Below are 14,715 nucleotides of genomic sequence, written 5' to 3' on the forward strand. Positions count from 1 at the left end.
CCATGTTGACCAGGATGGTCTCAATCTCTTGACCTCGTGATCCACCCACCTCGGCCTCCCAAAGTGCTGGGATTACAGGCTTGAGCCACCGTGCCTGGCACCATCAGTGTTTTATGTATGAAATAGTACTTTTTAAAAGACTGCTTTGCTCTCAAGATGCTTAATACTCTCCTAACATTCTATCAATTGTAAATATGCTTTATTCATAGATTGGTTCATTCGTTATTCAAGTTAACCTTAACCATAATTTTAACTTTAGTGAAGTTAACTAAATTTTAGTAAATTTTAACTTTACTAAAGTTAAAAATTAATAAAGTTTCATGTCAAACTTTCATATGTGAGGTGACAAATTATGGGCATTCTCTAAAAGCAGTTATCCCATTTATGACCTGGTAGTCTAATGTAATGGCCTAACACATTTTACAACAAAATAGCGTAAACATATGTTTTAAATTTATTTCATATAAAATGTAGATAAAACTTTTCCAGGCATTTTTGGTTAAGATATTTAATAATTATGAGAAAACAGTACAATATTTTAAAGGAAAGAGTATTTCTGAATGTTTGGGATCCATTCATACCATGACCGTAATGATTGCCCCTACTATGAAAAGTCCCCTTGCACCTGTTCTTAGAAATGGCCACATTGGAAGTGTCCGTCTTCTTCAAAGAATGTCAGCTCCTTGAGGGCTAGGAATGCAACCTAGTCACTATCTTATCTCTAGAACCTAGTACATCACTTGGCATAGGTGCTCAGGCAATATTTGTTGAATAAAAGACTGAATAAGTATTGGAATAATAAAAACACAATTTCAAATTCAAAGGAAAAGTTCCTAAAGTGTAAGAAGAGTTTTGATCCTATGAAATTTGGATACCCTGTTCAAATACAAGTTCCATCAGGTTCTGATTTATTAACTCAGTAATTATAATAAGGTCCTCAAAATATCCAATAACACTCATGTACAACTGAATGAACCTGCTATTTGGTAACCCCAGGTATTAAAACTAATTGAAGAATTGGCATAAGCTTCCATATTTCTTTTCCTTTTTTGTACTTTATTCATTCTCCAAATATTTACTAAGTACTTAGTTGTGGCATACATTGATCCTGTATTATGGATATAATGGTAAACAAGACAGGTTAGGTTCCTTCTCTCAGGTAAAGAATGAAGCCTTTACATTTTTCTTTTATAGTATTTTTAATTTGCATAACAAGTAATACTATTTTAGAGTAACAGGACCTTACAATCTAAAACATTTAGAAATCAAAACCTCTTCAATGAAGTTCAGTATTTCTACCATCCTTTACGGGTACCCATTTCATGCTTTGTAAAACAGTAAATCTAATTCAAGATAATGAAATTGTTCTTACCTTTTCCTTATTTTATAACTTAGAACAAGCACTTATAATCTGATCTTATTCTTTCCACAAAATGTGTTCTTTAATACAACAAATATCTATTACTCTATCTTTGACATTGTTATTTATACCAACAATCATTTTTCCATCCCTCATAGGTTTTAGAATTCTGTTTTGAGATTGGCAAACTTCTGTGGTAATAAAAATAGACTTCCAATAAGATCACATTCAATGGTATCACTCCAAAATGGTGCTAATGCATCACCCAGCAGGAGTCTCTACATCACATACACAGAAGTTAAAAATGGGCAGCACATAAACATGTGTTAGGAAAGGGTGTGCAAATGTCAAGGGAAAGAAAAGCAAGCCTTAATGCTACACTATTATTCATTCCTGATATTTCTCATTAAATTAGGTAGAAAATGTAAAATGCTTCAATAGCAACAATCTCATAAATCTGAAATGAACGACAAAAAAACTAGCTTGAAAGACAGTTACTTTCCTTTCCATTCCCACTTATTATAATCACAGAGGTAGACAAATATATGCTCAGTCAATTTGAAAGCCTATATTAGTTTTTCTCAACAGGAAGCAATGTTGCTAACGAAGTGGTAAATTCAGTGTTAATGAGTGGCTTCACTGTTACCACCTCAGAGGTAAAACCTTCCATGTTCTATGTTCCACCCATCTGTTCTGGTGTTAGAGGTTTAGAGATGGAACAGACGCTTCCCATTTAAAGCAACTTCATTGGTACCCCCTGAACAGCAGGGTGACAAACTATGAGAACATCATATCAGCTTGGAGGCTGCATCCTCATTACCAGAACAGCTTTATAAGAGCTTTTTGTAAGTTCACATTCTGAAGATATCAAACTGTTTTGCTCAAAAACATAAAAAAATACATGTGCATAACAGGTATTTTATCTATAAAACACATCTAACAAAAAAAATCAGATGAATTATTAAAATATAAAATGAAGTCTTCAACAATGAAAGTTTTCCTTTACATCCACATAATAAAATACGGCTTACTTATCTCCAAATTAATAATTTTCTCTACCCCAAAATAAAAGACATTATCTTCTGCATCTATAAAAGTTGACTCAGCAAGGAAGCTTTCTAGGTCACTCAGTAATTCAGATCAGATACAATCTTCCTGTCATCAAATCTATACTGTCCACTTTCTGTTCATGAATAATTCTTTACTGGAGAAAATTAGCTTAATTTTGTTCCTTTATGTACATTATTAACTGTATTTACTAAAAGTAGGTTAATGTTGTGTGGGTACCTACTTTAGGAACAATAAAAATGTTCAGAATATATTCTAATTATACAATGCCTCAAATATACTTTTTCTTAGTGAAGTACTCAAGACTCATAGCTGTTGTATTGAGATACAAAGCAGAACAATGGATCATCAATATCTGTTGCACTGAGTAATGGATACAGAATTTTAACATCACCAAAAATTATTTTACTACATTCATGTTGGGTTATGTGGCATCTAGGCAAGAAAGCATTTGACCTGAGTTAATGTACACCATCTCAAATAGTTTTTCAACTACCTTGGTATAGTCAAATGTATATATAACAGAGACATCAATACCAGTTTAGGTTACTATAACAAAGTAGGAACATATTTGAAGGTAGGCATTATTCATTAAGCTTTAAAAACAGAAGCTAAGAAGTAAATTAAAATAAATAAATGGATGCTTGGACTCCCTAAATTTTAATTCAATGATTCAACAAATTAGCTGTATCAATTAAGATTTTTAAACAATGTTTAGACACCTTACTAAATCTTCCCCACATAATCATAGAATTTTTCTTTTAAGTGAATTTTAAAATGTTCTTTAAAAAAATTCACACACCTTTTTAAAAAGCTGCAAACAGAACTTTAAATCTACATAAAATATATTTCAATTTCTAGAAAATCATAATGAGTTCTACAGCTATAACTGCCTCTAGTTATATACTGTGAGCATTAAAAAATTGCACAAAGGTCAGATCTGTCTTCAAGATGACAGATCATCACTTATATGCCTCAAGCTAGACTTATTGTCTCAGAAATCTCAAACATCAGTATTTTTGCAAACTATCAGCACTTGCTATAACACCCTCACTACACTACATCTTGAGGTTACTACAGAAGAAATGAGGTGATAATTGCATATTAACATAATTATTCTGTAATCCCTCTGAGCAAGCTTCCTAGGTCACTCAGTAATTCAGATTAGATACAACCTTCCTATCATCAAATCTATGCTGTCCACTTTCTGTTCACGAACAATTCTTTTCTGATAGAAAATTAGCTTAATTTCATTCTTTTATGTATATTATTAATTGTATTTACTGCAAGTAGGTTAACATTTTGTGGGTACTTACTACATAACGTCAACCTTTGTTGTATAGTATAATTTCATGCAAAAATATAGTACAATTTGTCCTCATTGTATATTAGTTCATTAATTGCTATGTTACACAGCTATAAATAAATTATAATGCTGCCCACTAGCTGAGTTATAGTTAGGATCTGTCAGGTTTTCAAAAACCCTATGTTCATTTAAATTATCCTTGAGAACACATGACAACCTCAGTTAGTAATGTATGAGATTAGGTCAAGAAGAGAAAACCATTCACAACTGTCAGTCTAACTGCAAAACAAATCTTAACTGAAATACTATGTCTAAAATTACTGCAGCATTTAAACCTATATATACCATACATAATGTACAAACATATATATCTAACTCTCGTCCAGTGCACAATTCAAGAGAAGACAGAGTATATCATCCAGGTAATATCTTATTCTGGATGTCACACTGAGAAGAAACACTAAAAAAAATACAGAACAGTTATAAGGGTATCCAGCATGAGACTGACTCTAAAACCAATCCAAATAATAAAATGATTCAGAAGATTAGGCTACTTAGTTGTCAAGAACATTACAGATGGGAATATAGAGTTGGGGACTGAATAAGATGATTTCTAAGGTTCCTTCTAATATGTACTATAAATGTTTAGTATTTGTTTACATAATTAACATTTAACATTATTTGAAATAATGAGCTAAAAACTGGAGAATTATACTACTGAACCTTAAAAATATTCTCTAGTTCACAATTAGCTGAAATAATCCTTTAGTTAACTTATGACCTGTCGATAAATTGATTTTTGAACAATGAAAATATGACATTAAATGACCAACATACTGCCAAAGAGCTATCTGTATCATAAAAACTCTGTGTTACAGCCAGAGATTTTATTTTCCTTTTTGGCAATACCAAAACAAAACAAAACACAACAACAACAACAACAACAAAGGCACTGAGTTTGATATACAGATTGCAATAAAAAAATAAACAAGTTACATTGAACCTGTTGAAGAGCTTTGTTCCTAATGCCATGTACCATCCTCATTTTTTTCTTTTTTTTTTTGAAACGGAGTCTTGCTCTGTCGCCAGGCTGGAATGCAGTGGCGCAAATCTTGGCTCACTGCAACCTCCACCTCCTGGATTCAAGTGATTCCCCTGACTCAGCCTCCTGAGTAGCTGGGACTACAGCCGTGCGCCACCATGCCCAGCTGTTTTTTTGTATTTTAGTAGAGTAGGGGTTTACTATGTTGGCCAGGATATTCTTGATCTCCTGACATCGTGATCCACCCACCTCCCAAAGTGCTGGGATTACAGACATGAGCCACCACACCGGTCCCATCCTCACTTTTTAATAGAAATATGTTACAAAGTCGGGTACCAGACCATAAATACCTAGTAACTCAAATCATTCTTACTGCAAAGTATACTAAACACTAAATATGATCTGACACATCTAAAGAAGTTCCCATATGGTAAACGGAAGCAAGTAACTATGCGGATGAAGGCAAGGAAGGCAGGGAGGCCCTACGAAGACATAACTTTTAAGACATGGCAAAATTATGTAACGATGGGAATCAACAGTAGAAAATCAAATGGATATTCACTAATCAAACATTAATTTCCTAATGAAGAATTTTGCAACTGGAAGAAGCAAGGCAATAAATTATAGCTGCAACCAAAGGTGGGTGGTAAGTCATAGCACCTAATGACTGCTGTGCTGTTTATACTGTCATGTAGTTAGAATAAATGACGGCCTCAGCTTACATTGTAAATGACACAAGTACATGGCTCCAACAAGACAAATTCAAGCATTTAAACATTTAAAATGAGTGATAACATATATACATACATATATATATATATATGTGTGTGTGTATGTGTATATATATGTGTGTATATGTATATATATATATGTATGTATGTATGTATGTATGTATATATGACCGGTTTGACCACATTTGTGTAATTAATACGGGTCAGTTCACTATAAAACATATCTGTTCAAATTATTAACTGTGAAACTTTCAAAGAAACCAGTGTAGCTAAAGTGTATCAAACTCATACTCCAGAGGCAGTGTGTCAACTTTGCCCTCCACAGAGAGTATTATGCCATAAATTGTCATTTTACTTTGAGCCTTTTGGTATTCTTTAATCTATGATGGGTCTGCTGTTTATGTTCAGTTTTGAAATATTACATAAATACTAAACCATCATGTCTAATAAATGCAAGAATAGCGAGAGTGTTAAAAGTCCTAGGAATACAAAGCATATACAAATGCTCTTTTACTTATAATGGGATTATCTACCAATAAACCCATCATAAATTGAAACCATCATGTTGAAAATGCATTTAATACATCTAAACTATTCAACATTGTAGCTTAGCCTACTTAAATGTACTTACATTAGCCAACAATTGGGCAAAATCATCTGACACAGTCTATAAAAATTTTATAAAAAATAAAAGATTAAATATAATCTCTACTGAATGCACACTGCTTTTGCACCATCACAAAATTGAACCACTGTCATTGTAAGTTAGGGACTAGATACATGAAAATAGAGATGATTATACTCGAAGTAGTGAGGTAAATATGCTTATATTCCACATATGCATATATGGAATAAACTGCTTCAGAATATAAACAAATTTAAAGGGTAAAGACAATTTCACCATTCAAAATATTACTATACCTATACATTTCACAACAATTACCAAGACATAAATAACGAAAGAATAGTTTTAGAGTATAGAATCAGCATCAAGTCAGATATCTATTTGCTTAATGTTTATTCAGGAAACGCTAGGAATCTGTTGAAGAACTTAAAAGCTAAGAATGTTCAAAGTGTTGTTAATGAAACTTTTGCCCCAACCATGTATATTCCACAGGATCAAGGCAAATTATAGTACATACATCAAAGTTAGTGGCATGACTGCAAATGAAAACACGGTAGCTTTGAAGGGATTCCTTACAACAGCTGAAAAGATGACTGGTGCCTTAACAGATTGTTAATGCAGATGAAACTACTGTCATCCCTCAGTATCCATGGTGGATTGATTCTAAAACCCTGGTGGTTTCCAAAATCTAAGCATACTTAAGTCCCCGCACTTGGTGCCATCTATGGATAAAACAAGCAGGCCCTCCTTATATGTGGGTTTCACATACCATTAAGACTGTGTTTTTGATATGCATTTGGTTTGGGTGCGGATGCAGAACCCACTGACACAGAAAGTCAAGTATATTTATCAAAAAAAATCCACATGTAAGTGGACCTGCACAGTTCAAGCTCATGTTGTTCAAGAGTCAACTGTATTTCCTTTTTGGGAAAAGATGACCAACAGAACACTTACCAGCATGTCTAACCTGATGCTTGGAACGTAACAAATGTATGCTAGTTTTCTTCTAATGTCCCAGCAATTTAGTTAAGTTTTTCAAATTCAAAGGTTCACAGATGTTATTTAACAGTATGTAGGTTTCTTAAACTTCTATAGATTTTAATAATCTGTCATTATAAAAGTTCTATAAATTAATTTGCTTAGTCACATATTTAGAAAATATAAAATTAAAGTTTAATAGTAGACCTTGAATAATATGACATCCAAGATTGAATTATTACACTGATTTACAATTTAATTTATTGAAAGTAGGGATTTAAATTATAAAAAAATTTCTGCGAATCTAATAATCTATAACGAGTATTTAACCTCTCACCTGCATTACATTCAAACTCTACTATGTAAATTCAAATTTATATACTGAATGTATATATTTGAATTTAAACATTTATATATTTGAATATACTTATTCCAAATATTCACATGGAAAAGTATGACATGGAAAAGTATGACATCTTTGAGGACTAGGAAGAACAAAACTGAAAGTTTTACTTCAAAAAATATTTTATATTAAATGTGAACTCTTGTTAATATTATCCTTGCTCAATTTATTTTTCTGAAATAAAAAAAATCCAATTATCATCTAAGAAAAATATTTCAAGATAATCACTATTCTACAATTATCTTAATTTAGCATGCTTTTCTCTCACATTATTGTCTTAACAATAATATAGTTGGCCCTCTCTGTGGGTTCTGCATCCTCAGATTCAACCAAACTCAGATCAAAAGAAATAAAAAATAAAATTACAAGAATAAAAAATACAAATAAGAAACCAATACAGTATAACAACTATTTGGCATTTACACTGTATTAGGTATTACAAGAAATATATTGATGGTTTAACGTATACAGGAGGATGTGCACAGATTATATGCAAATACAACACCATTTTATATAAAGGTATGCAGCATCACTGGAATTTGGTATTCTTGTGGGGTCATGGAACCAATCCCACAAGGATTTCCAGGGTTGAATGTATGTTACTGATTTTTAGTTAGCAGCTAAATTTGCGTGTTTTTAGTAATAGGATTCCCAGTACATGGCTAGGGAATATGTTTGCTTATACCACCAAACACAGTTCCTGAATTCTTTTTGTTGATTCATTTTTTGATTCAAAAAAGTAGAGCTAACAGTGCTTTGTTGTTGTCATTGTTAATAATTTTTAATTTCAAAGTGTTTTGTCAGCCTCCTCCCAAAAGCAGATTGTGCTTCTTTATTTAAAACCCACTAGCTTATAGACTCTGAGGATATTAAGTACTAGTCCTGGTAATGAAGAACATTATAAATTAGTAAAGCATAATATGTAATCCACCATAAAGAGATATTCACGAATCTCCTGGCGCACAACAAAATGGCTGTAAGATATAAAAATAACAAACTTTTACAAGTACAAAGAAAAACTGACAAATCAACAGCCACAGAGGGTGGCTTTAAATGCTTCTCCCAAAGGTTAACAAATCAAGCAGACTTAAAAAGTAAAGAAAAATATAGAAGATTTTAATAACACAATTACTAAGGTTGATCTGAACAGTGGTCTTCAAACTGGGCTGTGTAGGCTCCTGAAAGTACAGACATTTTTCTCATGGAGTATGCAGGTAAAGTATTAATTTCCAGTTCCTCAACTTCCATATGTACTCTTTCCCTAAAATTGATCTGAATGTTGTATTTGCAATACTCTATTTCTTCTTGCCCATCTCTGTTTTAAAGATCACCCTTCTCTCACTGTACAAAAGAAAGGTTCCCAAACACATATCTTACAGCCTTCCTCATCTTTATCAGTTTTTCAGGCCAATAAACTTGGAGCAAACTTCACTGTTCTTGTTTACTCACACCTTATATCTAAACCATCAGGAACTCCTACTGCCATTATCTTTAAAATACATCCAGAATCCAGTAACTTCTCACCACTGTTATACCCAGATCCACTATTCTCTCTCCCCTGTATGACTTCATCAGCTGACTAATCTGGTCTTAGTACAAGGATAAATCCTTACCCACTTACCATCTATTCTCAACACAGCAATCAGAGTGATCTGTACAGGTAATGTTCCTCAAAACCCTAAAATGGCTTCCTGTTTTTCTCAGATAAAAAAGGAAAAAAGCCCTTACAATGACCTTTAAGGATGTGCAGAGAGATACCCCCTAGTAACTCTTTGATTTCATTTCCTATTCTTCTACCCAACTCATTCACTCTGCTGTAGACATTCTCATGGCAAACTATCTCATCTTGGTTCAAGTCTTTGCCCAACCATTATCTTTTGAACGATGCCAATCCGAGCCACTCTAGTTAAAGTAACACCCCAAACTCCCTTACCTTCTCCACACTGCTGACATTCTCAAATCTACTTATACTAGTTTATCCCTCCCTCCTCATAACACTTAACACCTTCTAACACATTATGCAATATATTTATTTACTCTGGTTGTAGTTTGTGCATCCCTCCTCTAAAACTAAGTTTCAAAGGCACAGATTTCTGTCTATCTTGCTAACTGAATACCTCGAGGGTCAAGAAGAGAGCTGCCCAAAATCTTAGCATTGTGGAAGTGCTCCAGTGTGTAAAAACCTTTGGGGAACCAAATAAAAGGTTTGAGAATACAGAGCTCCTTAGGCAGAAGGCCAATGCAGCAAAACAGAAAATAGGAAAATTTGAAGGCCACATAGTCTTAGTAAATCAAAAAACAACTCAAGGGCAGATTCCAGTATCTGCCTCTCTCTCTTCATACTTCCTTTTTTTCTCTCTCCACTCCTCTCCCTGACTCCCAGTCTTAGAATTAAAATTCAGAAACGAAAAGGTCATCAACAGTGATGCAGACAAACACATTTATTTGAATTTAAAAAATGAAGCCAGGTTTTTACTGACAAAGGGTCACCTTAATTTAGCTGTGAAGACTGGCTTTGTTAAATGTTACATGGCAGACATTTTCTGCAACCTTAATGAATTAAATCTACAGTGCAAAGATTCTGAAGAAATGAGACATAAATTATGCATACAATATACTGAATAAACATGTAATTCTCACTTGTGACAAAAATGTCAGATGCCAACTTAAAAATGCCATAGTTTTCCAAAATTATTTTAAGAGGTGTGTGAAGAGAACCAATGATCAAATATATAGAGAAAGCTCTATATAACAACTAGACATTCTTTTTTTCAGAACACAAAACATTTATAAAATCAGAGAAACTTCCAACAGAAACAGAAATCACTGTAGACCACATGCTCTGGCCACTATGTAACAAAGCAGAAATGTGATACAATTAAAGAGATAATTAGTGAACTCCAAAAAGGTTAAAACAAAGTATATAGAATGAAGCAAGGGGAGACAAAAGGATGGAAAATGGAGAAGAGAGTAAGAGCTGAAACTGATGTAAAAAGATCACACATACATTCCAACATTTAGTTGGAATCCCAAAAGGAAAGAAGAGACAATATAGGACAGAAGCAATACTTCTGAAATAATGGCTGAGAATTTTTGTGAAACTGACAAAACACATCAAGCCAAAGCTTCTGGGAGCACCTAGAATTCTGAGTTGAATATTTAAAAACTATACTTAGATACGTCAAAGGAAAACTAATGAAAAAAAGAAAACGAGAAAAATCTTAAAGCAGCCACAGACAAAAAGAATACCTATAAAGAGATAACAATTAAACTGATGGGGAAAAAAAAAAAAGCAGCAGCTCCTGATGTTCAACAACTAATCTCATGCTATCAGACTATCTCATGTTCGGTCACAACGTTGCCTTACGAAAAAATAGTATCTCATAAAACATCCATGCCACACAAGGTCATTGTGCAACACGAACTATGAAACATCCCTGCCTCAATAAAATGAGTGACTTGTCACCTTCTTTACCAGTTAAAGGAATACCGGAGATACTGTGGGTTCAGTTTCAGACCACTGCAATAAAGCGAATATTGGAATAAAATGAGCCACATTTTTTTTTTTTTTTTTGGTTTCCAAGTACATATAAAAGTTACATTTAATAGACACAGGGAGGGGAACACACTGGGGCCTATGGGGTAGGGATGAAGGGAGAGCATCAGAAACAACAGCTAATGCATGCTGGGCTTAATATGTAGGTGATGGGTTGGCAGCAGCAAACCACCATGGAACACATTTACCTACATAACAAACCTGCACATCCCACACACATACCCAGGAACTTAAAAAAAGAAAAAGGGGGTGGGGTTATGTTTATACTCTACTGTTACTGCCTATTAAGTATGCAAAAGTATTATGTCTAAAAAACAATGTATATATCTTAATTTAAAGTACTTTATTGCTCACGCCTATAATCCTAGCACTTGGGGAGGCTGAGGCAGGTGGATCACCTGAGGTCAAGAGTAGGATGTGCCTGGCCAACATGGGGAAACCCTGTCTCTACTAAAAACACAAAAAATTAGCTAGGTGTGATGGTGAGGGCATGTAATCCCAGCTACTTGGGAGGCTGAGGCAGGAGAATTGCTTGAACTCAGGAGGCAGAGGTTGCAGTGAGCCAATATGGCACCACTGCACTCCAGCCTGGGTAACAGAACAAGACTTTGTCTCAAAATAGAATAATTAATAAATATTTTATTGCTTAAAAAAAATCTAACAGTCATCTGAGCATTCAGTGAGTTTTTGCTGAGATTTCTGCCTTATTATATTAACAATCAGGGTGGTGGATGCTGAAGGTTGGGGTGGCTTTGGCAACTTTTAAAAATAAGACAGCAATGAATTTTGACACATTGACTCTTCCTTTCATGAAAGATTTATCTAAACATGCAATGCTGTTTTGATAGCATCTTACCCACAGTAAAACTTCTTTTGATGTTGGAGTCAATCTTCTCAAACTCTGCTACTGCTTTATCAAGTAAGTTGACGTAATATTCTAAATCCTATGTTGTCGTTTCAACAATGTTCACACTATTCTCACTAAGAGTAGATTCCCTCTCAAGAAACCACTTTCTTTGCTCGAGAAGCAACTTCTCATCTGGTCAGGTTTTACCATGAGATTGTGTCAATTCAGTTACATCTTCAGGTTCCACTTTATTTATTTATATTTTGAGACAGAGTCTCATTCTGTTGCCCAGGCTGGAGTACAGTGGTGCCATCTCAGCTCACTGCAATTTAAGCAATTCTCCTGGCTCAGCTTCCCAAGTAGCTGGGATTGCAGGCTTACACAAGCATGCACAGCTAATTTTTTATTGGGATTACAGACCTGCACAACCACACTTGGCTAATTTTTGTACTTTTAGTAGAGAGGGGGTTTCACCATGTTGGCCAGGATGGTCTTGAACTTCTGATCTCAAGTGATCCACACGCCTTGGCCTCCCAAAGTGCTAGGATTACAGGCATGAACCATGGCACTCGGACTCCAGGTTCCACTTCTAATTTTAGCTGTCTTGCTATTTCTACATCTACAGTAACTTGCTCCACTGAAGTCTTGCATTCCTCAAAGTCATACATGAGGGCTGAAATCAACTTCTTCCAAACTCCTATTAATGCTGATATTCTGACCTTCTCCCATGAATCCCAATTTTTAAAAATGCATCTATAATAGCTAATCCTTTCCAGAAAGTTTTCAATTTACTTTGCTCAGATCCATCAGAGGGACCACTCTAGCTATGGCAGCTGTAGCCTTATGAAATGTACTTAAATAATACAACTTACTCCTTGTTCCATGAGCTACACAGTGGATGCAGTGTTGGCAGGCATGAAAACAACACTCATCTTGCACATCACCATCAGAGATCTTGGATGACCAGGTGCACTGTCCATGAGCATATTTCGAAAGGAATCTTTTTTTGTAGGTCTCAACTATAGGCTTAAAATAGTCCATAAACCATGCTGTAACAGAGGCACTGTCATCCAGGCTTTGTTGATTCATTTATAGAGCACAGGTAGAGTAGATTTAGCATAATTTTTACAGGTCCTAATGTTTATGGAATTGTCAGTGAGCACTGGGCTTTAACTTAAAAGTTACCAGCTACATTAGCCACTAACAAGAGAGTTCGCCTGTCCTCAGGTTTCAGCTTTGAAGCCAGGCATTTACTTTTCTCTAGCTATGAAAGTGCTAGATGGCATCTCCTTCTAGTAGAAGGCTGTTTCATCTACATGGAAAATCTGTTGGTTAGTGTAGCCATTTTCATGAATTGTCATAGCTAGATCTGGGTAATTTGCTGGAGCTTCTGTATCGGCACTTGCTGCATCACTTCACGCTTTTATGTTATAACATGGCTTCTTTCCTTAAACCTCATTAATCAACCTCTGTTAGCTTCAAACTTTCCTTCGGAAACTTCCTCACCTCTCTTGGCCTTCACAGAATTGCAGAGAGTTAGTGTTTTGATCTGGATTAAGCTTTTGCTTAAGGAAATGTTGTGGTTGATTTGATCTTCTATTTAGACCATTTAGACTTTCTCCACTATTTGTGTTGGAACTAAAAGTTCTGTGGAGTAGCGCTTTTAATTTCTTTCAAGAGCTTTTCTTTTGCATTCACAAACTTGGCTAAATGTCTGCTGCAAGAGGCCCATCTTTTGGCCTATCTCATCTTGTGACATGCCTTCCTCACTAAGCTTAATCATTTCTAGGTTTTGATTTAAAGGCAGAGACATGTGGCTCATCCTTTCACTCAAACACTAATAGAGGCCATTGTAGGGCTATAAATTGGCCTAATTTCAATACTGTTGTGTCTCAGGAATAGGGAGGCCCAAGGAGAGGGAGAGAAACAGGCAAGAAAGGGCCAGTTGGTGAAGCAATCACAACATATACAATATTGATCAATTAGGTTCACCATCTTGATTGGGCACAGTTTGTGTCACCCTAAAACAATTACAATAGAAACATCGAAGATCACTGATCAAAGATCACCACAACAAAACAAAAAGTTTGAAACATTGTGAGGATTACCTAAATGTGACACAGAGACATGAATGACCATATGCTGTTGAGAAAATGTGCCTGTAGACTTGCTTGATGCAGGGTTGCTGCAAAATTTCAATTTGTATAAAACACAATATATGAAAAGCATAATAAATCAACACATAACAAAACAGGGGATGCCAGTGTAAGTTTATCCCAGCTTCAGCCTGCCATTTCCTACAGATAAAATTTAGTATGCCATCCAATCTTGAGACAAATGAAAACACAACATACCAATACTTATAGGATACAGCAAAAGCAGCATGAAGAGGAAAATTTACAGCTGTAAATATCTACATTAAAAAAGATGTCAAATTAGCAACTCACTTTATACCTTAGGGAATTATTACCTGAGGAAAAAGAAGAGCAAACTAAACCCAAAGCCAGCAGAAGGTAGGAAATAATAAATCTTTAGAATAGAGATAAGAGAATATTGGATCTTTTAGTCACAAATAATCAGGAGGCTGAGGCAGGAGGATCACTTGAGTCCAGGAGTTGAAGTCCTGCCTGGGCAACACAGAAAGGCTCTGTCTCAAAAACAAAAACAAAAAACCCCCACCTGAGCCTCCCTCTAATTAAAGAAAGTTGGTTCCTTAAAAAGATCAATAGGCTGGGTACAGTAGCTCAAGTCTGTAGTTCCAACACTTTGGGAGGCCAAGGCAGGTGGATCACTTGAGGT

General features: G+C 34.9%; 1 protein-coding gene across 19 annotated transcripts in view; it reads right to left on the reverse strand.

Moving 5' to 3' along the window:
- ZNF644 (zinc finger protein 644) overlaps positions 1 to 14,715 on the reverse strand; it is a 104,787-nt gene that overhangs the window by 27,015 nt on the left and 63,057 nt on the right. The window lies entirely within an intron of this gene.

Source organism: Cebus imitator, unplaced genomic scaffold (genome assembly GCF_001604975.1).
Source record: "Cebus imitator isolate Cc_AM_T3 unplaced genomic scaffold, Cebus_imitator-1.0 Scaffold166, whole genome shotgun sequence".
Lineage (NCBI taxonomy): Eukaryota > Metazoa > Chordata > Mammalia > Primates > Cebidae > Cebus > Cebus imitator.